Source organism: Oncorhynchus masou, chromosome 15, assembly GCF_036934945.1.
Source record: "Oncorhynchus masou masou isolate Uvic2021 chromosome 15, UVic_Omas_1.1, whole genome shotgun sequence".
Lineage (NCBI taxonomy): Eukaryota > Metazoa > Chordata > Actinopteri > Salmoniformes > Salmonidae > Oncorhynchus > Oncorhynchus masou.
The window spans coordinates 11,330,802-11,355,990 of NC_088226.1; the positions used below are offsets into that span (position 1 = coordinate 11,330,802).

General features: G+C 45.0%; 1 protein-coding gene across 4 annotated transcripts in view; it reads right to left on the reverse strand.

The window, feature by feature from the left end:
* Positions 1-20,747, reverse strand: part of LOC135555603 (sphingosine 1-phosphate receptor 2-like) — a 29,545-nt gene extending 8,798 nt beyond the window's left edge. Inside the window, exon 1 of one of the 4 annotated variants that reach the window (XM_064988185.1) lies at positions 20,577-20,747. The gene's annotated coding sequence lies outside the window, so the exon portion shown is untranslated. Of the gene's footprint in view, positions 1-4,026; positions 4,240-17,543; positions 18,237-20,576 lie in introns of those variants that run through there. The other 3 variants (XM_064988184.1, XM_064988183.1, XM_064988186.1) reach the window with 3 other exon arrangements.
* Between the last annotated feature and the right edge of the window lie 4,442 nt (positions 20,748-25,189).

A 25,189-nucleotide genomic window follows, 5' to 3' on the forward strand; every position in this document is an offset into this window, starting at 1 on the left:
CGATACTGTGAACCATCAGATCCTCCTCTCCACCCTCTCCGAGTTGGGCATCTCCGGCGCGGCCCACGCTTGGATTGCGTCCTACCTGACAGGTCGCTCCTACCAGGTGGCGTGGCGAGAATCTGTCTCCTCGCCACGCGCTCTCACCACTGGTGTCCCCCAGGGCTCTGTTCTAGGCCCTCTCCTATTCTCGCTATACACCAAGTCACTTGGCTCTGTCATAACCTCACATGGTCTCTCCTATCATTGCTATGCAGACGACACACAATTAATCTTCTCCTTTCCCCCTTCTGATGACCAGGTGGCGAATCGCATCTCTGCATGTCTGGCAGACATATCAGTGTGGATGACGGATCACCACCTCAAGCTGAACCTCGGCAAGACGGAGCTGCTCTTCCTCCCGGGGAAGGACTGCCCGTTCCATGATCTCGCCATCACGGTTGACAACTCCATTGTGTCCTCCTCCCAGAGCGCTAAGAACCTTGGCGTGATCCTGGACAACACCCTGTCGTTCTCAACCAACATCATGGCGGTGGCCCGTTCCTGTAGGTTCATGCTCTACAACATCCGCAGAGTACGACCCTGCCTCACACAGGAAGCGGCGCAGGTCCTAATCCAGGCACTTGTCATCTCCCGTCTGGATTACTGCAACTCGCTGTTGGCTGGGCTCCCTGCCTGTGCCATTAAACCCCTACAACTCATCCAGAACGCCGCAGCCCGTCTGGTGTTCAACCTTCCCAAGTTCTCTCACGTCACCCCGCTCCTCCGCTCTCTCCACTGGCTTCCAGTTGAAGCTCGCATCCGCTACAAGACCATGGTGCTTGCCTACGGAGCTGTGAGGGGAACGGCACCGCAGTACCTCCAGGCTCTGATCAGGCCCTACACCCAAGCAAGGGCACTGCGTTCATCCACCTCTGGCCTGCTCGCCTCCCTACCATTGAGGAAGTACAGTTCCCGCTCAGCCCAGTCAAAACTGTTCGCTCCTCTGGCCCCCCAATGGTGGAACAAACTCCCTCACGACGCCAGGACAGCGGAGTCAATCACCACCTTCCGGAGACACCTGAAACCCCACCTCTTCAAGGAATACCTAGGATAGGATAAGTAATCCTTCTCACCACCCCCCTCCCCCTTAATGATTTAGATGCACTATTGTAAAGTGGCTGTTCCACTGGATGTCAGAAGGTGAATTCACCAATTTGTAAGTCGCTCTGGATAAGAGCGTCTGCTAAATGACTTAAATGTAAATGTAAATGTTTCCCATGCTAGTTCAATGAACCATAAACAATTAATGAACATGCACTTGTGGAACGGTCATTAAGACACTAACAGCTTACAGACGGTAGGCAATTAAGGTCACAGTTATGAAAACTTAGGACACTAAAGAGGTCTTTCTACTGACTCTGAAAACACCAAATGAAAGATGCCCAGGGTCCCTGCTCATCTGCGTGAACGTGCCTTAGGCATGCTGCAAGGAGGCATGAGAACTGCAGATGTGGCCAGGGCAATAAATTGCAATGTCCATACTGAGAGACACCTAAGACAGCACTACAGGGAGACAGGACGGACAGCTGACCGTCCTCGCAGTAGCAGACCACGTGTAACAACACCTGCACAGGATTGGTACATCCGAACATCACACCTGCGGGACAGGTACAGGATGGCAAGAACAACTACCCAAGTTACACCAGGAAAGCACAATCCATCCATCAGTGCTCAGACTGTACGCAATAGGCTGAGAGAGGCTAGACTGAGGGCCTGTAAGGCAGCTCCTCACCAGCAACAATGTTGCCTATGGGCACAAACCTACCGTCGCTGGACCAGACAGGACTGGCAAAAAGTGCTCTTTACTGACGAGTCACGGTTTTGTCTCACCAGGGGTGATGGTCGGATTCGCGTTTATCGTCGAAGGAATGAGCATTACACTGAGGCCTGTACTCTGGAGCGGGATCGATTTGGAGGGTCCGTCGTGGTCTGGGGTGGTGTGTCACAGCATCATCGGACTGAGCTTGTTGTCATTGCAGGCAATCTCAATGCTGTGCGTTACAGGGAAGACATCATCCTCCCTCATGTGGTACCCTTCCTGCAGGATCATCCTGACATGACCCTCCAGCATGACAATGCCACCAGCCATACTGCTCGTTCTGTGCGTGATTTCTTGCAAGACAGGAATGTCAGTGTTCTGCCATGGTCAGCGAAGAGCCCGGATCTCAATCCCATTGAACACGTCTGGGACCTGTTGGACCGGAGGGTGAGGGCTAGGGCCATTCCCACCTGAAATGTCCGGTAAATTGCAGGTGCCTTGGTGGAAGAGTGGGGTAACATCTCACAGCAAGAACTGGCAAATCTGGTGCAGTCCATGAGGAGGAGATGCACTGCAGTACTTAATGCAGCTGGTGGTCACACCAGATACTGACTGTTACTTTTGATTTTGACCCCCCTTTGTTCAGGGACACATTATTCCATTTCTGTCTTTGGAACTTGTTCAGTTTATGTCTCAGTTGTCGAACCTTGTTATGTTCATACAAATATTTACACATGTTAAGTTTGCTGAAAATAAATGCAATTGACAGTGAAAGGACATTTCTTTTTTTCTTTCTCCAACACCAAGGTTGTTTTACATCCACAAATGATCAGAACTAAAACAACCAGATAATAATATCTGTCTTACATAATCAAAGCTGCTCAAAGTTTATCACGCAATGTGTATTTAGTAAGATATTCAAATGAACCATGCTGAATATTCAGGAGTCCGAATAGTAAAGATCTTCTGAAACCTTATCCTCTGGTTTCCCCGGGCTCGACTGGTGCAGAGAGCTAGGTAACACTGTACAACAAAGTGGGACTTGAAAGGGAAGAGTAGTAGACAGGACTTCAAAATCGTCAATCAAAATAAATGTTCTCTCTCATTAAACCGATTGATTCTGAGTTCAGGCATTTACATTTTAAACGCGAAAACTATTTCTAAGATGCGTACTTTCAGATTTTCCAAACTCACCTGCGTTGCTCGCACTTTGAAGTCCACAATGTAGGGGGGAGGTTCGAAGGGTTAAGCGAGATGGTGATGGACAGAGATCAGCCAATTATTACTGAGAGATCAGCCAATTAAAACCAGCGGTTGTTTCGTCTGCTCCTACCATAGACTTCCAGTCAAGACCCGTTCTGAGGCGCTGTAAAACTAGGTGGTTCAACAGAGAGAGCCGGCTGGTGGACAAAATTATCTGGTTCCTAACCCCACACTGAGACCAAGCCACCCCATCCCGGCATAGTGGTCATGTGACCCACTGATAGCTCCCTGCTCTGCTCTCACAAAAGCCCCAGGTGGTGTTTTCCCTTTCCCAGCTACACCTGATAAGCCCCAATTAGCAGTGTCTGTGTGTGCCTGCTGCTCCCCTCCCAGATAGCTGTTCCATTACCCACCTGCTGTCACTGCAGCACTGCAGCTACCCAGCTCCACTTTCTCCTGCTGCAGGGGAAACCAGTGAACCTAGACATCAGTGTTTGAGATACCTCAGACACAACATCGTCTTGTATAACTGCACTCAGTCACATGGACACACAGAGACGCACATACATATACAGTACCCCGAGTGTTCAAAATATTAGGAACAACAATATTGAGTTGCACCCCTTTTTTTGTCCCCAGAACTGCCTCAGTTCGTCGGGTCATGGACTACAAGGTGTTGAAAGCGTTCCACAGGGATCCTGACCCATGTTGACTAACTTGTTTCAACTGGGCCCTCACGATTTCCCACACCAATGAGCTTGGAACAGACACAGCTGTATTTGCGCAACGGAGAAGTGTTCAGGTATTGAAATTTCTCTGACATATTTTGGGTCGGATCTGGTCCACCTCGGAAACCCGAATCTGATGGGGTATTGATTTTGCAAAAAATGTCAGATGGGAATTTCACAAATCCAATTTGGATCTAAATTTCCAGATCTGAGATGACCTCTACTTCACACTACCCCTCTATCACATTAAAGCTGTTGTATTCGCATCAAAGCACCAGACAGACACAATCTTACCTCTGTAGTAGTAATCTCTCTCCTCCTCCTAGCTAATCTCTCTCAGGTTTTAGAGCAGCCAGACGGTTATGGGTTATCATTATCCATCATAGTCCCACGCTGGGTAGAACCCATCTTTGCTGTGATTGGATGCCTTGTCGGGTTCCATTTTTGGCCCGTCTAATGGTGTGGTGAGCATACTCATTGAGAGCTCTGCGAGCTGTCTGGGGGATTGTTCCATTTCGCACTCCCTCCCCTTAATGCCTCCTCCCCCACCCCGGTCCCTGACCACAGGTTATCACCCTTGACGCCAAGTGTCAATATTGTCTCTGCGGTATCAACACAAATGCAGTGAGATGGAGCATGAAAGATGTCAGTGCAGGAAGGAAGAAAGATTTCTATCTCAGCAGGACCGTTAGACACAATGCAGTGTATAAAGGCAGGAAGCAATGGGGCTTGAAACATTCAGTGCCTTTGGAATATTTCAATATTTCACCTTCCAAAAGGACAACAACCCTAAGCAGCACAGCCAAGACAACACAGGAGTTTTGTTTTAGGCCTATTTGATGACTACATTATTTCATTGTAAGTCATTATCTCATCTCTGCAGAGCTGAAAGTCACATATTTGAGTTGCTCTTCAATGTAAATAAGGCCCATTTTATGACTGCTGAATACCAACTAACACACTTAGATCATGTACACTACATGATCAAAATTATGTGGACACCTGCTTGTCAAACATGTCATTCCAAAATAATGGGCATTCATAGGCACACAAACTATTTGCATACAAATCTGTAGATGCTCTACAGACGATCAGTGACACTTGTATATCACCCTTTACCAGACAGCGTTTTCCAAATCAGATGACACTCCCCCCCTGGTCTCAACTTTACACACAGACACCAGCTACACTCTCTTCTATAGCTACAAGTCATTACATAGTGGAAACGGGCAGGGAAGGACAAGCCCTCTACAGCCCACTGACTAAACAGCCCCAGCCAGTTAGCCACACACTGAGCTTAGCTTCACAGTCAGGATGTAGTGGGACTGAATTTGCTGGTGATAGCAGGTGGCAGCAGTGTGTCTCTGCTCTCTCTCCACATCCCTGAGCCCCAGGGCTCCATCCATGACATGAAGTGATTTCACAGCCATCACTGCAGCATTGATTGCCCTCAGTCCGTTCCCAGGGCAAGGCAGAAGCAGAGGCAGGGCATTCGAGTTCACAAAACCAGCAGGACCAGGGGCAGAAACACTATTTGAATCGTCTATCTGTAGATGCTCTACAGACTATCAGCAACATTTCAACTAATTAACTAGCTACTAACCCTAGCTTTAACCCAAACCTTAACACTTATCCTGGCTAACCCTAGCCCTTATTCTAAACCTAACCCTAGCAAGCAGTTGCTTATCAACAGATAGTATGATCCTCTGTAGAGCATGTACAGATGGGCCAAATAAAGTGTGACTTTAAAAACTCAGCTAGGTGAGTGATCACAGAGCAGAAGAGACACGAGCAGCACTCATCCTAAACCCTAACCGCGGTCACTGTATAGATAGATAGGTCTTTGAGTTCCATCTGCAGTCACAAACAGAAGAGGTTTTATCTCAGGGTGTTTTCCCATAGGGAAAATACATACAACATTAACAACCCAATTGTGAGGCGTAAATGAAATAACACTAACTGCTACATTAACCCAGGGTAAGTCTTCAGGGCAACAGTCATGCAGTCGGTTGGTGGTGGTGGTGGTGGTATCAATGATGATCTGTGAGAGAGAGAGAGAGAGAGAGAGAGAGAGCAGTGATCCTCCCCTGGCCTTCTTCCTGCATGGTGTTATCTCCTCTAAATGGCTCAGTGTTGACAGGCAGGCTGATAACACCCACAACCGCACAGCCATGCAGCCAGGGCTGAAACCCACACCAGGAGAAAAAAAAACACAAATAGCAACACACACAACTTCCACCGAAGGTGGCACCTCTCCCTGTTTGGGTAGTGCTCGGCGTCACCGGTCTACTAGCTGCCAACGATCTTTTTTCCTTTTCATTTGGTTGTGTCCGTCTTGTGTTTCACCTGTGTTTGATTTAGGGTAATTAGGGGTATTTTATCTCGCCCTCTGGGTTTTGTGCGGGATTGTTACGTTTGCTGGCATTTCGTTTGTGTTGCGTTTTCCTATGTTCTGTTGAACAGGTGTTTTTTTCCTGGACGGGGTCCGGTTGTTTTGATGCCACAGTTGTAGTCCTGTTTCCTGTTCTTTGGACTTGTTAATAAAATGCCCTTTTCGAAATTTGCTTTCTCCTGCGCCTGACTCCACACCCACTTCTCCTTGGGGAGATTGTTGACAAACACTGAAACGCCACACAACACACGCGTGCTAGTGGACCAGTAACAGAGATACACACAGACACCTGCAAAATGCCAAAAGAAAAATATTATCACTCACACAGACACACCAGCATAATCTTATCTATATGCATACCACTTTGACACTGATATTCACAACAGTTTAGAGCTCAATTTCCTAAACAAAGTAAATGGCTATGGTGAAATCTCCATGAGCAGACTTTGGACTGGAGAGTGAATCACTTGGTCTGTCTGTGATTTGACCTTTGACATACAGTTCTGTAGCACCTGGCTTTGTGGAGCTGGCTACAGCGTGGACTGACTGATTGTGGGGGAGTGAAACTCAGACTCAAGAGAGACGAGGCTCTGTCGTTGAGAGACTTGCACTGTTCATATGACCGCCAGGCAGCTAAATGAAACAAAAAACAGAGGCGAGAGGAAGAGAGGCTGTTTCTGTGTCGCTCTGTGACTTGTACTGTAGAGAGGCTGTTTCTGTGTCGCTCTGTGACTTGTACTGTAGAGAGGCTGTTTCTGTGTCGCTCTGTGACTTGTACTGTAGAGAGGCTGTTTCTGTGTCGCTCTGTGACTTGTACTGTAGAGAGGCTGTTTCTGTGTCGTTCTGTGACTTGTACTGTAGAGAGGCCGGACGGACCAGTGATATGAGATGGAAGCCTGCAATATCTCAGTTTTAAGCTTTAAGAGGAATTCCACAGGGGAACTTAGTGCACATTCGGAGAAAGATTTTTTTAAATATAGTGGAAAAACGTCTTTGTAGCTTGCCTGTCCCACGGGGCACACTGCCAAATTATTCATATTCTTACGTCACACTATTCTGCATATCTCTCTTTCATCTGTCGTCCTGATTTAAAGGGACCACATTTCCCTCTCTCCGTGTTCCCCCTCCGGTATACTTTACACTTACCACAGAGATCAAAGCACAAGGGCACAACGAGCTGACTTAGAACACATCTGGAGCAGACATGTTCTTACAGTTCCGTATTAAGGCCTCATGACTCCATATAAAGGAACCAACCACTCTCTGGTTTGAGGCTCGTCATGACACCCTGAACCGTCTTCACACCACATCATTTCTACACTCATTTCACACGAAAGGTTCGCAACAACCTGAGCAGTTATACGTCGCTCAAGAGATCACAGTAACTAGGTTTCCATCCAGTTGGCAACAGATTTGTATGTGAATAGACTAACAATCAGCACAAAGAAAATGTGAATTTCCTCACCAGTAGTGTGTTTCAACCAAATGGACTTGTGGATAAAAAAATCTGTGCGATGACATTGTTTTTTGCTTGTACCAAATAAAAATCTAAAAAGTTTAATGGGTTTCCATTAAATTCAACTCTCCCAATAGTGTTGTCACAAAATGTTTTGTTCAATAGCACATGTTCCTACTCTAGTCTTGGCACGTGGACTCACAGATACAGTGAGGGTAGGCTAGTCTACATGATGAGATTATTATGGATAAGAGCGAGAATATTTGTATTTGTCAAACGGCGGTCAAGCATCCATCAGCATGTCACCAGAATAAGACCCCAAACAGTTATTGGAAAGGAGCATCAAGCTCCACCCTGTGAAGTTCATCACAACTTATTTCATCTGTAGCTTAATAAACTGCATGGTTTCCTGAGTCGTAGTGGGAGGACCACACACATCATTGCGTGACTCCAAGTTTACTTTGATATGATGGTTATTATATCAATATTTGCACATAAAAAGGTGTTTCCACCTCCATTTCTCGCATAATACATTTTACAGACACAAAAGTATCTGTCTGCATTTAAAAATTCTACCTACACTTTGTTTCCATCATAGCTGTCGTGATTTATTTTTTATAAAAAGGTATGACTTTACTTGCATAAAAACTGTGGACGGAAACGTGGTTAGTGTCACAAAGGAAGCGTGGTAGTAACAGATAACAGTAAGCTAATGTTCTCACGGCACTAAGACACGTACACACTAGTCACATTACTGGTAAACCACAGAGGCAAGGCTCGGAATATTTACACTCAGCCCGGAGGCCTGCTTGTCTCCATCCAGCTCTGAAACTGAAAAGAATGCGAACGCAAGGCTCAGTAGTTTCAGCAGGACAAGTCAGTATCCTGGCTCACTCAGAGCAGGGGGGGTACAAGGAGCTCTGTTCTTCTGTTGGACCTGAACATAACCGGTTGGTCTGGGTCAGAATCCTTCAGTTTGGAACAAGGTGTTCCATTATGGGTCAGATCTGGAACTAACAGCTGAGCTCAAGGGAGGATGAGGTGTCCTTGTTTCAGGTTTCAGCAGCGCTGCTATCTCACATCTCTGTGTTGTTGTTTAACACAGTCAGGTACTCCTAAACGAATAGGCTTTCAATGCACATTCACCTTTTCTTTGTCCCAGCTCCTATTCTGACCTGATGCTCAAACTTGGACTCCAACCCTACTCCAGTTCTATTCTATTGCCTGGCTAGGATACGGTGTGTAATGAGGGTTTGGGATAGCGCACAGCATCCATGTGCACAGCATGCATGTGATCGTGCATGTATGCATGTTAATGAATGTAAGCACTATAGAAGCAGATTCCAAATGCTTTGACACATCTCTATGTGTGTGCAATATTAGTTGTGTGTGTGTACACAAATTGGTGGTGAGGGTGCAGGCAGTGACTGTGACACGACAAACTGCATGCTTGTTCCTCTGATGTTCCCGTGATCTTTCTATGCATCAATAACAGCAGACTGTCACGGGACAGAGAGCTGGGAGGCCACAATAGAGGAGAGGGGGATGGTGCCAATGAAAGAGATGAGAAGTGTGTAAAAAAATATGGTAGCATCTATAGGGCCGAACAGAGGGGGACAACGCAGTTCTGATTGCTTTTAGATTCTGTTTTAGATGCTGCTTTGAAGCCTTCCGTATTTTATTAATACAGACCTGTATTCAGAGCTTTGCTGTCAGAAAAATACATGGTTGCCTAGTGAGAGAACACGCTCTACGAACATTCAACAAAGTTTTAGAAAAAACTATCAAGAGCTAGCCAATGTGTCTCATAAAAAACAACAAGGATATTTCGACATCCAGAGACCTCCCGAGCACTGACATATAAGAGCACCAATCCCCCCTGAGACTGGACACATACAGTTACAGTACATGGTAAAAGCAGACCACATACAGAGGCAGAGTGAGCTGTACGGAAACAACCCAAGAGGTTCAGTTTCAAGTCACATGCACAAGTACAGAGAAATGCCTTTCTTGCTAACTCAAAGCCCAACAATGCAATAATCCATAACAATTTAATACTAGAAGAATAATATATATGATATACACAATAACGTAAATAACGTAAGAAAGTAGGCATACTATATAAGGCAAATATTTAAAAAGTCAGTTCCAATACCATATTTACAGGTGCAGGGATACTGGAGTGATGGAGGTAGATATGTATAGGGATAAAGTGACTGGACAACAGGATATGAGATAAACAGAGTAGCAGCAGCTTGCATGTGAGTGGATGTGCAGAGTCCGTATAAATGAATGTGCATATTATGTGTGAGTGAGCGAATGATGGAGCGAGTTTTTGTGTGTGTGTTGGAGTGACAGTGGGTGGTTTTGATGACTTTCCGGGCCTTCTTTCACACTGCCTAACATAGAGGTCCTGGATGGCAGGGTTGTCTGCGATAGCGCTGTGTGCGGTAGCCATGCTCTTTAGTTTAGCGCCAACCTCAGTGTTAATCCAGGGCTTTTGATTGAGGAAGTAGCGAACCCTGACCGTGGGTACAACGTTGCTGATGCATTTTCTAATGAAGTCATTGACGGAGGTGGTAAACTCGGCAACGTTAAATCGGTGGAGTCTCAGAACATATTCCAACCAGCGCTCGCAAAGCAGTCCTGAAGCATACCCTCCGATTCTGGTGACCATTTCTCAAAGGAGCAAATTGCGGGTACTTCCTGTTTCAGCTTCTGCTTGTAAACAGGAAGCAAGAGTACGGAGTCATGATCATATTTGCCGAATGCCAGATGAGGGAGGAAATTGTATGCTTGCTTATGGGTAAAATAGCAGTGGTCTATGACTTTCTCCCCTAGTGGCGTTGGAGACGTGGACGCGTTGGAGACGTGTTGATGGAAGTGGGGCATCGTGTGTCTTAGCGATGCCGAATTAAAATCGCCGGAAACCAGAAAGGCGGCCGCTGGGTGTAGGGCTTCCTGCTTGTTTATAGCCTTGTACAGCTCGTTAAGTGCCAGTTTATTATTTTGATTGGCCTGAGGTGGTATGCATACAGCAGTCACAATAGCAGCTGAAAAGATTTGGGAGTTTGCGCCATGCTACGATTATTTCACTGGCTTGCAACCTCTCTAAAGGTACCTTGACGGAACAGTTGTATGTGTGTATATTTGTGTATGTATGCTATAATATTAATAGTGAGCAGGTCTGAAAGTACTCTGCCATGCTGTGGGGGTATGGTTTCGAGGGCAGTGAGAGAACGGCTACTTGACTTTGACCCGGGAGCAGAGAGATGATCTCACAAGAGTTACAACATTTGACCTGTTGTCACGTTTGGTTGAGACAAACATCGTCCATTTCAAATTGATCTGCCAACTCCTATAAAGCATTCTGAACTGCTGCATGACCTCACTCCAGTTCAGTTACTCGTGGTATGTGTTTTTCTTTTCAGTATGTCAGTCCGTTAATAATGAGAGGAAGTAGGCCAGCCAATACAGAGTCTGTCAGTCTGCCACATCCATCTTTATTCATAATCACACATTAGAGATGTGTCGCCAATACGTTGTTAATGGAACAGACCTTCTTTCAGAGTTCGAAGTCTCAGTAAGCGAGTCAAACACTGCTCTAAAACTTTAATCTGAGCTTCTCCCACTTGAACAATCCTGAAAGGCCTGTCTCTAACTCCTTGTCTCCCTCCTTCTCCATGTGGGGGGGTTGAAGAAGCACAGCTTTTCTTCCAGCTGCACAAACAAAGCCAGCTCAGAATAACAATGGCTGCCAGAATGGAGGGATGTGGGTGGGGGTGGGGTTCCAAACCAAATATCTCCATGTGTACCTGCTCCAACATCATTGAAACATGACCACTGACTGGGATTGACCAGACACCAGGAAACCACAATCTGACCACATTGATTAACCATACAGCTGTAGCAGGAGCGCGGAGCTCATTCCACTCCCTCCCTACCGTAAATCACAGTATTTGTACACTGTACAGTTCTCAAAGTGTTGTCGCCTTTTTCGAAAGCCACAAAACCAAAATGAAAATGTTGAGGTGGTCTGTTATTGTTTCATGTGCCATGGATGAAAGATCCAATATTGCAATCCAATAACCTTTCTTAGCCTAATTACTTAGACTGGCAGAAAGTTTCTGCCAGTCTATGGGTGGTCCACAGTGAAGTTAAAAATACTGTATGATACAGACATGCCTCTATCACAACTGTGCAGGATGATTTGAACCAAATCCCTTTAATGATATGTCAGGCATGCTGGTATGTTGGTGAGGGTATTAGGGTGCGTAGCCATGGATACGTTTATGGTTAAGTGACTAGAGAAGACGGGATATGTAACAGGACCTTTTAAAGCTGTTGGATTTGGGTAAGAAATTTAAACATCATCCTGGACTGAAATACCCCAAACCTTTCCCTCCTCCAAATGTCTGCTCAACTAAATATTTATAAAATATTCCTGAGATCACGTCTGACAGTGAGTCCGGGTGTGTTAGACAGATTACGTTTGGAAATAGTTTCATGTGTCTGTGTATGTGTGTAAAATGTTGGGAATGGGAATAAAGCAGAGCAGGCCATATATTTCCTGATCGGAGACACTCCCAGTTCTTGGCTGTGTATCAGAAAGCTACATGCTGTCAGCTGTTTGTTGCAGCTTGTACTTCTGCAGCCTGCGAACAGAAGGCACTTATTTTTCTACAGCTGCCACACCCAGGAAAAGTGTTTTTCAGGCTAGTGGAGATTCTCATTTGGGCAAAAGACGTCTCCTTCCTCTCTCCTCCGTGACCCGGTAAAACCAATAAGTGGTTGAGTGTCAATTCGTTAGTAGGCGAAGGAAGAAGGCTGCTCCCCTCCTCCATTACCAACTTCGACAGAGGATGCACAAGAGTATCCACACCACAGGAGGTTGGTGGCACATTAATTGGGATCGACGGAATTGTAGTAATGGCTGGAGGGGAATGGTCTCAAATACATCAAACACATGGTTTCCTTGTGTTTGATGCCATTCCATTCACTCCGTTACAGCTATTATTATGAGCCGTCCTCCCCTCAGCAGCCTCCACTGATCCTCACGGCAGGTAGCGCAGAAGTGTTTTAATACCCGCCACACCCCCTTTGAGTCAGCAAATGTTTTCCCGAAGGAGAAGAGCATGCACACATTTATAAATGATATGCTACTTATCCTTTAATCTAGAATATTGCACTAATTACATTTGTTTTGATCACTTCATACATTTATTTGGGGATCCACCCCTGTAAAGGCATTACACACATTGGTTGTAGGATACATTGTTAGTCAGTGCTGCAGCTCTTATCTGTAAGTATGGGATTGACACGTGACTGTTTCCTTTTAACCCTGCCTGTACAAGCCAGAACGTTGTTGCACCCTTCTCTGATCTTTCCGCTGTCCGTACTCCTTTCTGACTAAAGTAAAGTGGCTGTGTGTATTAGACAACAAGAGCCTTCAGCGTCCCTAAGGAAAAAGACTTCTCACTGCTCGTATTAGCGGCCTCGCTCTCCCAGGATTGGAGCTGAAACATGAGCATCCTTTTGGGATGACCCCACCCACATCTCCCTCCGACTTCAACCCCCATGTGACCCGGCTTCCGACCTGGCCAAGAAATAATACCACACATCCAGTTCCCACTGCTGAATTATCATTCATTTATTTATCCATCCATTTACTTTCTGCATTGGTTTATTTATTTGTTCATTGATTTGACTTGCATTTCTCACGCGCTACTTCTCCTTGCAGTCTTCCTCCATTCAGTAGGCTTTGGTGACCCTGGGGCCCATGGGGGGGTTCAATTCATGAGGGATAAACTGGTGACTGAGCAGGGAAGGAGCCAGGGTGGGTAACAGCACCCAGAGACCTCCTGACCCCAACATGATGATGTCATGATCTGCTGGATTTAACCAGAGAGCAGTCTGACATCATGGAGTTTAGATTCACTCTATACGGACTGCTAAACCCCAAAAACATGTGTCAGAGCCAGAGCACGAGAGCCAATGAATCCCTTTAAATCCTTTTTTTGTCTTTAACAGTAAGTCTGCATGGTTACACTGTGTGGATGCTGCTGTCATGTCTGCCTGGTTACACTGTGTGGATGCTGCTGTCATGTCTGCCTGGTTACACTGTGTGAATGCTGCTGTCATGTCTGCCTGGTTACACTGTGTGGATGCTGCTGTCATGTCTGCCTGGTTACACTGTGTGGATGCTGCTGTCATGTCTGCCTGGTTACACTGTGTGGATGCTGCTGTCATGTCTGCCTGGTTACACTGTGTGGATGGTGCTGTCATGTCCGCCTGGTTACACTGTGTGGATGGTGCTGTCATGTCCGCCTGGTTACACTGTGGGGATGCTGCTGTCATGTCTGCCTGGTTACACTGTGGGGATGCTGCTGTCATGTCCGCCTGGTTACACTGTGGGGATGCTGCTGTCATGTCCGCCTAGTTACACTGTGGGGATGCTGCTGTCATGTCCGGGTTACACTGTGGGGATGCTGTCATGTCTGCCTGGTTACACTGTGGGGATGCTGCTGTCATGTCTGCCTGGTTACACTGTGTGGATGCTGCTGTCATGTCTGCCTGGTTACACTGTGTGGATGCTGCTGTCATGTCCGCCTGGTTACACTGTGGGGATGCTGCTGTCATGTCTGCCTGGTTACACTGTGGGGATGCTGCTGTCATGTCTGCCTGGTTACACTGTGTGGATGCTGCTGTCATGTCCGCCTGGTTACACTGTGTGGATGGTTGACTGTTGGTGTGTTGGAGCTGTTAACAGCAGCACTCCAGGACTTAGGACAGAGATGAGAGTGTGTGAAGTGAACGTGTGTGAAGAGGGTTGGCAGAGGTCAGTTGTGGCAGCGGCGTGGTGGGTTTTGTTCTAGTGTAATGAGCCGTGAGGTCACATGGTCCCAAAGCAGATGGCCAGTCGCCTGGATCAGGTTATATCTATCTCCAGCCTGTCCCCCCCCGTAGCACAGGCGTCCTATCCACACCCGAAACAACCCACAGCACTCCCACAACATCCCCATCTCACACCTGATATTCTTCTCCACCTACATACACTGAAAACACCAAACATTATGAACACCTCCCCCCTTTACACTCAGAACAGCCTCGATTTGTCAGGCATGGACTCTACAAGGTGTCAAAAGCATTCCACGGGAATGATGGCCCATGTTGACTCCAATGCTTCCAATGACTCCAATGCTTAGCGGGATGTCCTTTGGGTGGGGGACCATTCTTGATACACACAGGAAACTGTTGAGCGTGAAAAACCCAGCAGCATTTCAGTTCTTGACACAAACCAGTGTGCCTGACACCTACTACCTTACCTTGTTCAAAAGCACTTAAATCTGTTGTCTTGCCCATTCACCCTCTGAATGGCACACACACAATCCATGTCTCAATTGTCTCAAGGCTTAAAAAATCTGTCTTTAACCTGTCTTCTCCCCTTCAGCTACACTGATTGAAGTGAATTTAACAAGATACATCAATAAGCATTCACCTAGATTCACCTGGTCAGTCTGTCATGGAAAGAGCAGGTGTTCTTAATGTTTTGTACACTCCGTTTATGTCCTTCTCCCACCCACCACCCATCTCAAATTATGTTATCATGGAGAAATGTTTGCTTGTCTTTATTTGGTGTTTTTTTTGTCTGTCGTGGTTCCCATATGCATCTAAGCATTCAGTTAGTTTAGCGCTCTGTTGCCATTGGTTAAGCATGAGCTCATGTCATCAGGAGCTTTTAACATTTTAGAGATGTTTAATGGCCAGCACACTGAAGAGAGTGAGCTGAGGAGAGAGAGAGAGACAATGATGGATGGGTGTTTTTAATCAGGGTAATAAAACACTAGTTCCTCCTGATTATCTGCTTATCTCTGTGTTTCTCTTACTCATGAATAGATTACCGACACCCTCATTCTGTGTGGGTGTGTCTGTAAGGTGTTTTTGCATAATGCTGTTCTTTCAAAGAGCAGAAATGTGCAGGGTGCGTTTATGCTTTTCATTGTCAATTTGACCCAAAACTGTGCTCCTAACAAACACTATTTCATTCATCCTGGCCAAGGTGCAGAAAGGGTCATAAACACACCATAACAGACATCATTGCAGTCACCTAAATCCACACAACCCAGACAATTATGACACAACTTGTTCCACACATCTTAATCCACATATTCAACACGCTGAACTGTAATGTCAAGCAGTGTCAGAGGAAGGCCCTAAAAGCTGTCAAAGACTCCAGCCACCCAAGTCATAGACTGTTCTCTCTGCTACCGCCCGGCAAGCGGTACCGATGCACCAAGTCAGGAACCAAAACAACCCTGAACAGCTTCTACGCCCAAGCCGTAGGAATGCTAAATAGTTAACCAAATATCTACATTGAACCATTTGGCGCTCTCTTTTGACTCATCACATACGCTGCTGCTGTTTATTATCTATCCTGTTGCCTAGTCACTTTACCCCTACCTATAATACATATCTACCTCAATTACCTTGTACACTGTATAGACTCATTTTTCTTCTATTGTGTTATTGACTGTACGCTTGTTTATTCCATGTGAAACTCAGTGTTGTTGTTTGTGTCGCACTGCTTTGCTTTATCTTGGCCAGGTCACAGTTGTAAATGAGAACTTGTTCTCAACTAGCTTACCTGGTTAAATAACAGGTGATTTTTTTTTTAAGTACCCCTGCACATCGACTACATACTGGTACCCAGTATATATAGCCAAGTTACCATTACTCATTGTGTATTTTTTCCTTGTGTAATACATTTTTTCTATAATTATTAAAAGATTATCTCTTCATTGTTGGAAAGGGCTAGTAGACTAAACCTGTTGTTTACAAAGCATGTGACAAATAAACTTTGATTTGATTTTGTAGTCAGTTAAGACCTCAGCATATAATACATGTACAGTATGACAGAACAAATAGGTTAGCCTAATGTAATGGTTTGTGAAAGTGTGCAGAAAGTAGGTAAGGGCTTTTACAATAGAATTATGAACAGTTTCTTTATCTTTTAAGATAAAACTGAGCAGTGTTGCTAAAAATATATATATATATTAGCCTTTATTCATTTTGGAACACTTGAAAACATTTTAGAATGGAAATTAGGTTTAATCCACCAGGCACTTGGGGACCCCGATCCGCCGACCAAGCAGCTCCGCTCCGGTGAGATGGTATAATGGAGCCTTTTGTTTTATTAAAACATCCTTTCAGGACAATGCGCCCTTTACAGTGACGGATGAGCGGACCTCGACAACACACGAGGGAGGCACAGCGGGTCTTGCAACCGCTACAAGACGTATAGAAGCCCCATGCGAAGCTAAAGCCAGGGGACCACAGCCCCACCCCCCTCGACAAACTACAATACACATAGAGCAGTAGTGGATCCGCCAGCAGCGGGCACGGTGGCTTGTTAATATTTAATGGATCATGTTACTCATTAAAAACAACGTTCCAAAACATCTGTTATTCTCGGAGAATAAAAACAACATATTTATTGAGGGATCATTTTCTGGTTGTTCGATTAACCATCTAATGTACAACCTTAAGGGACACTAATAAGGCATCACCCAAGACACCCATAAGCTTCTCTTAGAATTTGTGTGTGGTTTCCTTTTACGTTATATACTGATAACCTCTCAACACGTTTGACTGCATCCTGGTAATCATTCATGCTGCCCAATTCTAGTATCATTAGGGTTACTTAAACAATCCTGTGTGATTAGACGTCAGTGGTTGCCACTAAATGCGTGCTATAGGTCTTTGAGTAGGTTAATATAAAATAATAGTAATAATAATCTTCCCAAAGTGGGCGAAGTTCATAACCGCCCTCGTGTGTTGCAGACTCATTGCATATTGTTCATTGATTGATAGTTCCTTTGTTTTTCTAACAAACGGCACGTGTAGAGTGTACACTTGCCACAATTGTACAATTTGGCTGGTAGGTTTACACATGAAACCACTTACCCCATGTGCGAAGTCGGCCGGTGTAGTTGTGGTTGTTGTCGACAAAGGTGTAGCATGTGGCTACCTATCTCCAAATCAAATGCATTTTCAAAAGTTCACCTGATTTGTGAGCGCTGTCTTCTTCTGGGTCGAGGGTAATGAGGACAATCAAAAGTTCGGATGACGACTGGGCAGTGTTGCTTGTCTGGTCAAAGGTAAATCCATAGCTGGAACTACTCTGCCTCAAAAAATAAGTATATACTGCGAAGACTGAATGATTCCCAATACAAAATACTTTAAAGACAATGCCTAAGACTTTTCGTTAGGCTCATACTTTCTCCTTTGTTGCTCTATTCCCAGTGTCCGTGTGGTTGTTCCTTCTCTAAGTCTGAGAACAACAGCTCCACCGGGTTTGGAACAACAGGGAGGCGCGCGCACATTACGCGCCGGTCACACACATATTTCCTCAGAACCACTGCCGAAACGTCCTACTACAGAATATGAACACCAGTCCCATTGGTGGTTAATGGTTTTCACTTGTAATGTTCAGATAAACCCTCTACCTTTATTCTTAGACTAATTAGACTTACAGGATAACAAATTGCATTTTCATTGTGAGTTTTTCTCTGTCCAGTGTACAAATGAAGTCCAGATGTTTTCGTCCTTAATATTCCACCACCTCACTTCCGGAGCACTCGCGCTCCCTGGATGAACGTGAGTCCAGTGCTCCTCAAAATCTAAACTAGCCTGAGACCCGAGGAGTCTTCTGACAGACTACAGTACTAGAATTACCGTCTCTGGCATACAGGCTATTCATATACTGAAGAATTTCAGTGTTTCCCATACATTATTTGTAATTAGATTTTACTATTAGGGAAAGGAAATGTATTTGCATTTCAACTTTGATATGGCTCATAGCAAAACATGTAAATAAGCGTTGAGTCAGTTGTTCATGTTGACTCATTCTTGTTTTTGTCTTTAATCAATACATCATGGCAATTGGTCTGCTGTCAGTCAAGAAGGTAGGGGAGAGGTGAGTATGGGCATGTTCTGTCAGTCATTATCAAGCCAGAAATCCAGCCTAGCTACTGTACCGTGATGCAGAGTGACATCAATGTAATGCTGTTGTATACAGCAGCCAGAGACCACATGACACATTACACACATCTTGGTGGCAAATGAAACTAGGTAATGAAACTCACACAGATTAAACATATAGTCCATAAACTGTCTGCTTTCTCTCCCTGTGTTGGTGAGTGAGTTGAGAGTGAATAGAGCTGCATAGTAAGAGGAGACAGGCAGTGATTGGGCAAACCCCACCCACCAACTGCAGACATCCTTCCCACCTTTCTTCCTTCCACCTCTCCTCCTCCACCAGCTGCGTGGGAGGTGTTCTCTCAGAAGCAGGGAAATTGTGAAATGATCTTGAATAGAAACACACTGTATATTTGGGAGAAATCAAAAGGAGACTCAAAGTTAACGCTCTGTTTCTCTGGAAACTGAGAGAGGCTCTTCGACACGTGGGCGTACCTACCCTCTAAGGCGCCAATTCTTTTCGTACCTCCATGTCAGTGACGTACTCCACTTAAGCGTTGGCAGTTTGAATGGACAGTGAGTAATCTGGATGTCTAGCAAGCGCTCATTATGGACTGACTGCACATTGTCAGGGAGTTTATGATGGGACAAGACATTTGAGAGAGAGTGCACTGCAAAGCCTCACAGAGGAGAGAGGAACCCCCAACCTTGCAGCTCCCACTTAGCTCAGGGGAGGGGTCAAGAGCCCTGACCTCACTTCCTGTTGGGGCTACTCACAAGCATTCCATTGTCTGTGAGAATGTGACTGAGCTCTTGAGACTCCCCACATCTGGCAGCTGTTATTACGGCCCCTGCATGGTGAAACATCTGTCGATGTGCCCTTGAGCAAAGCACAACCCTAATTTCTCCTGAAAGTCACTTTGGATAAGAATGTCTGCTAAATGACAAAACAAATGTGAAGTGCCTTTCTTGTAAGTGAACATGGATTGTTGTGACACAGTCTGTGGTTACCTGACTTGTCTCTAGCCCTATGGAGTTATGTGAAAGTGAGAGAGAGCGAGAGACAGACAGACATTTAGAGAAACAAAACTATTTATTGTAATGTCTCGCAAGCAGACCTGGGCAGAAAAAGTAAGTTTGTAGTTTGTAGTTTATTAGAAAACACCAACATTTCAAATACTTGAGGTAGTCCAACAGTAGTCAGATATAGAACAACTGCAGGCAATTATTTCCTTTGATATTCAAATAAAGGTCTCAGAAAACGAATCACCTTTGACAGTATTTTGAATACCTCTCAGAAAAACACAATATTGAAAGGTATTTTATATGCAAGGTATTAAAAATATATATACTGAACAAAAATATAAACGCAACAGCCAACAATTTTACTGAGTTACAGTTAACATAAGGAAATCAGTCAATTGAAATAAATAAATTAGGCCCTAATCTATGGATTTAGCATATTTAAAACTATAGTTATCCCAGGACTGCTAGCAAGCAAAATGTCCCATTGAGTAAGAGCAGATATTGTGACTCCTCAACTCATCTCAGACCCAACAAGGCAGAGTGGTATTATAGGGTCTGAGGATCTGAGTTTCCTTTGTATCTACTTTTAGATGCTGGCCAGCCTTCACTAGGGAAGTCATCACAACAGTCAAGCGTAACTGTTCTCATGCTCTATTTCAGTGAAAGGGGACTTTCCATGGCTAAATTATATACATTTAACCTATTTTCTGTGGTGTTTACAGATGCAAAGATGTTGTCAACGTCATGCACAGGGATTTCAATTAGGGTTAATCTGGTTAAGGGGGACCATTATTTAGGGTACACTGAATGCACAAGGTCTAGTTTTCCTCCTTTGCACAAAGATCAGGGAAGACAATACTAAGAAAATATTCTGTTACTATTCTGCATGAGGATTGATGGGGAAAATCCACTGTGTTTTCCTGTTAATATGACCTTGTTTGGATTTGAAAAAGAGGTGTAAAGAGAAAAGCAGGGGAAGGATCTCTTACTCACATCACTTCCTCTTCTGAAATCAGAGAACAGCTCCACAAATCCTGGACATAACCTTCCTCTTTCCGCCACAGATGCTTCAAAGTACCCAAAGTTAGACTTTATATTTTTAGCACTGTGAATGTTCCTTAAGTCATGTGCATCTGTAATCCATTCTTGTGATACAATGAGACCTGATGGTCACAATGACATGAATAATGAGTGTTACTCTGAGTGTTCTCATTCAGGTCAAAGGATGTGGAAATTATTTTGGTTATGTAACACCTTTGTGACCGTTAGTCTCCAGAGCGACATATTTCTCACCAACTGATGATTGAGACAGAATTGGCACAGGGTTCATTTTAGCATTAGCTCATCGCCTCATTTTAGTTTAGGTTTACCAGTAACTTTTCTAGTGCAATTTTCTAGTGCAAATATACTTTACCACAAAGTGGTTATACTACATACAATACTCCTATTTTTGGTTCTATCTTGGTACTAGGGTAGTGCTGCAAACAGTCAGAACATGAGAGAACAGGACACAGCTAAAGGGGCTTTGCATGCTTGCATGTGATCGTGGTTCAGCGCCATATTCTACACTCTATTTTATGAATACAGCATAGGGCATGTTCTGAGAAATGTCAATATGAGTTCTGGATGTTCCAATCAATAGTGTTACTGTAGATGAACAGGCATCCCAGTCAGAGGCCTCAGCTACAACTGCTTCCAGCCACTCTGAAAAATCAGTAAAACCTGTGCCTTTAACCATCATAAGTATCCTGATGTGCTGTGTGATTCAATCAATGGAGCAATGGGACCGAGTGGCGCAGCGGTCTAAGGCACTAGTGCTAGAGGCGTCACTACAGACCTGGGTTCTATACCGGGCTGTATTACAATCGGCTGTGATCAGGAGTCCCATAGGGCGGTTCACAATTGGGCCAGCGTCGCCTGGGTTAGGGAAGGGTTTGGCCGGGGTAGGCCATCATTGTAAACAAGAATTTGTTCTTAACTGACTTGCCTAGTTAAATATAAGTTAAATAAAAAAGAGGAGACAGCAGGAGGTGGTGTGTGAGGGTTGGAGGAGGTGTGTGTGTGTGTCATTGCCGGGTGTTTTTGTTCCCCCCATACCCCTTAAAAAACAGAGTAAACATTGTCACTTGGACGTCTGCTGATCTTCTCCTCTCACCAAATCACCCATTAGTGGCTTAAGTGTTGGTCATGCCACATGTCTCTCTCTCTCCCTTTCTCTCTCTCTCGCTCTGTCTGTCTGTCTGTCTGTCTGTCTGTCTGTCTGTCTGTCTGTCTGTCTGTCTGTCTGTCTGTCTGTCTGTCTGTCTGTCTGTCTGTCGTTCACAGGTTATGTGGTAAAACAGGTCCCCCTGCTCCCCCTCCTCCATAATAACCTCTAGTGTTACCTTCCACTCGTATCTCAAACCTGATCTTCTAGCTTTCTCTTACCTACACAGTAGACTTGTAGTTGTTAGAAACATTTGATCTCTTCGTTGTGGGGTGAGGTTCACCTCATTGTCCACACCACATGGAGGGCACTTTGTTTCCCCCCACACAAATGAAACCGTATGTGCTTTTGTTAGTTATGTACATGATGGGTACATGAAGCCACGTATAACACCAGATTTTATTACAGGCACATTATTATTATATATATTTTATAACTGCCAGGCCTTGTTGTACCCATCTTCTGTTTGCTTCCTGTGTGTCCTTTGTTAGTGTTTTCTCTGTGTGTCTGTATTTTCTCTCTGTGAGGCTGTGTGAGGGGAGTCTCTCTGAACGTATATGATCTGTCTATTTATTTTCCTAGCAGAGCTCTCTGTGGGTATGAGTGAGATGTTTCCGTGGTGCAGTGGATCTCAGTGTGTAGTCAATGTTAAAGGGCTCCACCCCTTCTGCCCAGGAATCTCTCTCAGGAGTATAGAGTTACCCCGATTATTATAGCCTGGACTCAATAGACTGTTCCCATGTTCAACTTTATTCATGTGTGTGAGTGTGTGGATGTGTTGTTGTGTCTCTGTGTGTTGGTTACTCTACTGGTGTATTGGGCCATATCTATTATGTTCCATTTCAGTGTGTGTGACTCTGCCATCACCTCTCTCCCTCTGACAGGGTGGGGAAAGAAATGAGGAGGGCAGGGAGGTCCAGAGAGCTCCATGGTGAGGGACGGTATGGACACAGGGATTGGGAGATGAGGGACACAAGGTAGGGGTTGAGGGGCCATGAGTTTTGAGGCTTCCTGCAGCTTAGGCCCTGTGTTTACAGAGCCTTGCTGAAGTACCAGTATGAAAACACATTCTCATCCGCACGTTCATTATTAAACTAGGCTCTATGAACATGATAACTCAGAGATAATGTTTTCCTAAACAGGACCTGTCATTTGTGCTGTCATACAACTCTCGTCAGTCAGCTTAGATCACCTTCTCTGTGTGTGTCTGGTTGAAAGATAAATACATGTACATATCAGAGGAGGCTGGTCATTGGAAACATTTAACATTTTTAGATACATCAATGAAAAATATCTGTTTAAAAACACTGTTCTGAAATGGTCTAATCTCAATAGTGCCCCCCTCATTTGAGGACGTATTGAATAATCTCTCATACTGTAGGCATGTGCAATTTGGACGATTTTGATGAACTGGTTAACATTTCCAAGGCCAACTATACCAAGCATGTTTCACATTAGTTATTAACTACCAAACGGGAGGCGTTTGTGTTTTTAATTGTGGTGCCACTATACCCACTATACCCACCCAGCTTGTCAGCTATCGACTAGCCAGCTCTGATCCAGGGCATTACTTGCGTGCGAGATGTAAACAAATAATTCCTAACAACTGGAATAAAAATGGAATTATTTCCCCAGTCATTTTCACCAGTCCTCCTCAACTTCTAAAGTCTAAAACAGGCATGAGCAGCAAGCACAGTTAAACAGGAACAACAGACTGAGTTTAGGAGTCAGTTAAGCGTGAGAGGTGACAGTCATGGATGGGGCTCTATTATATTCTGAAGCATCAGAGAGGACAAGGGCAAAATCTGAAACCACATGGCAGCCATCAGCGGCTCCCCTTGTCATTGGTCGAGAAACCCGACATAGACATTTACAGATAATTATTTTACCTGTGTGTGTGAGTTCAAATGCTTAATATACTCGCAGGTTCAGCTCAATGGTTATGGCGGTGTGCCATTCTCTCCCCTGTGTGTGTGTGTGTTTGTGGACATATGGGTGGATGTAGTGTGTGTTTGATGTGTAAGATTGTCGCCGAATACTGTTTTGCATGTTCTCCCACTCCAGCTGTGGAACATCTGGACCCATAGGTTGACCTGCAGTATGTAGCCTACTAACTGGTTGGGCAGTCTTAGAGACAGCTACATGTGTACTCAGATAAAAGAGAAAGAAATTGGAGCACAGATGTTTCACAGCGTTGGCGCAGCTCAGCAGGACACCCCGAAGAATGGAACGCTTGGGCTCTCAAATGCACTCATGCAGACTGTTACTACCCTGAAGATTTTGGGAAGGAGAGGGTGGAGAGGGGGGGGGGTGTTTTGGAGGATCGTAAATGATGTGTGAGGATGGGGGAGCTGAGGGAGTTGGGTGAAAAAGGTGAAAATAGGGTAAGGAAATAGAGGAAGGATGAATGGATGGATGGATGGATGCAGAGAAGTTGAAGGAAGTGAAGTGTGTCAGTAGAGGGTAAAATAAGCTTTCAGTAAGCAGGTCAAGCGTGAGCCTATTGGAATCTCACCTCCATGAGATTGTACAAACACTGCCAGTTGTTTACCTGAGAGATCGAGCAGAAGATCAGCGTGTGTGTGTGTGTGTGCGTGTGTGTCTTACTCACTTTGTGTATTTGTGACAGGGATGACTGTGCACGCAGGATTTGTTTGTATAAGTGTGTTTACAAAAGAGTGTTTGTGCCGACTCATGTGTCAAACACACATCTTTCCCCTCTCCACTTCCTTATCTTCTAATCTCTCAGGGCAGGATTGGCTGGTTGACTGCAGGGGTCAATGTTGGGGTCATCAGATAACAAGGATCAGGGTCAGGCCATAACAAGAGCACAGCTTTAATATCTCTCTCTCTCTCTCTCTCTCTCTCTCTCTCTCTCTCTCTCTCCTTTTCACACTATTGTGCCGTCCTGAATCGTACTGTGCTGGCTCAGATATTTTCTTTCCACTCTGTCCTTTCCAGCACAGTTCCAGCAACTATGATGGATGGTAACCAGGCCAGTGAAGTACAGCTCGGCTCAACTCAGTAGGTTAAAAAGAGTACTTCAGTTAAGAGGGAAAACGAATGTGAAGATGACTAAGGGATATCTGTGAGTGTGTATGAGTGTGTGTCTATGTTTACTTGTGTGACAGACAGAGTGACAGGGTGGTGGAATGTGCGTATCTTAAAATAACAAAGGCTGTGAGAGGAGATGACAGGGAGAGAGTGAGGGTCTAGATCTCACCCTCTGCCGACACAGCCTGGAGCAGTGCAGTCTACAGACATCTCAGACACTCTGCCGACAGCCTGGAGCAGTGCAGTCTAGAGACATGTCAGACACTCTGCCGACAGCCTGGAGCAGTGCAGTCTACAGACATCTCAGACACTCTGCCGACAGCCTGGAGCAGTGCAGTCTACAGAC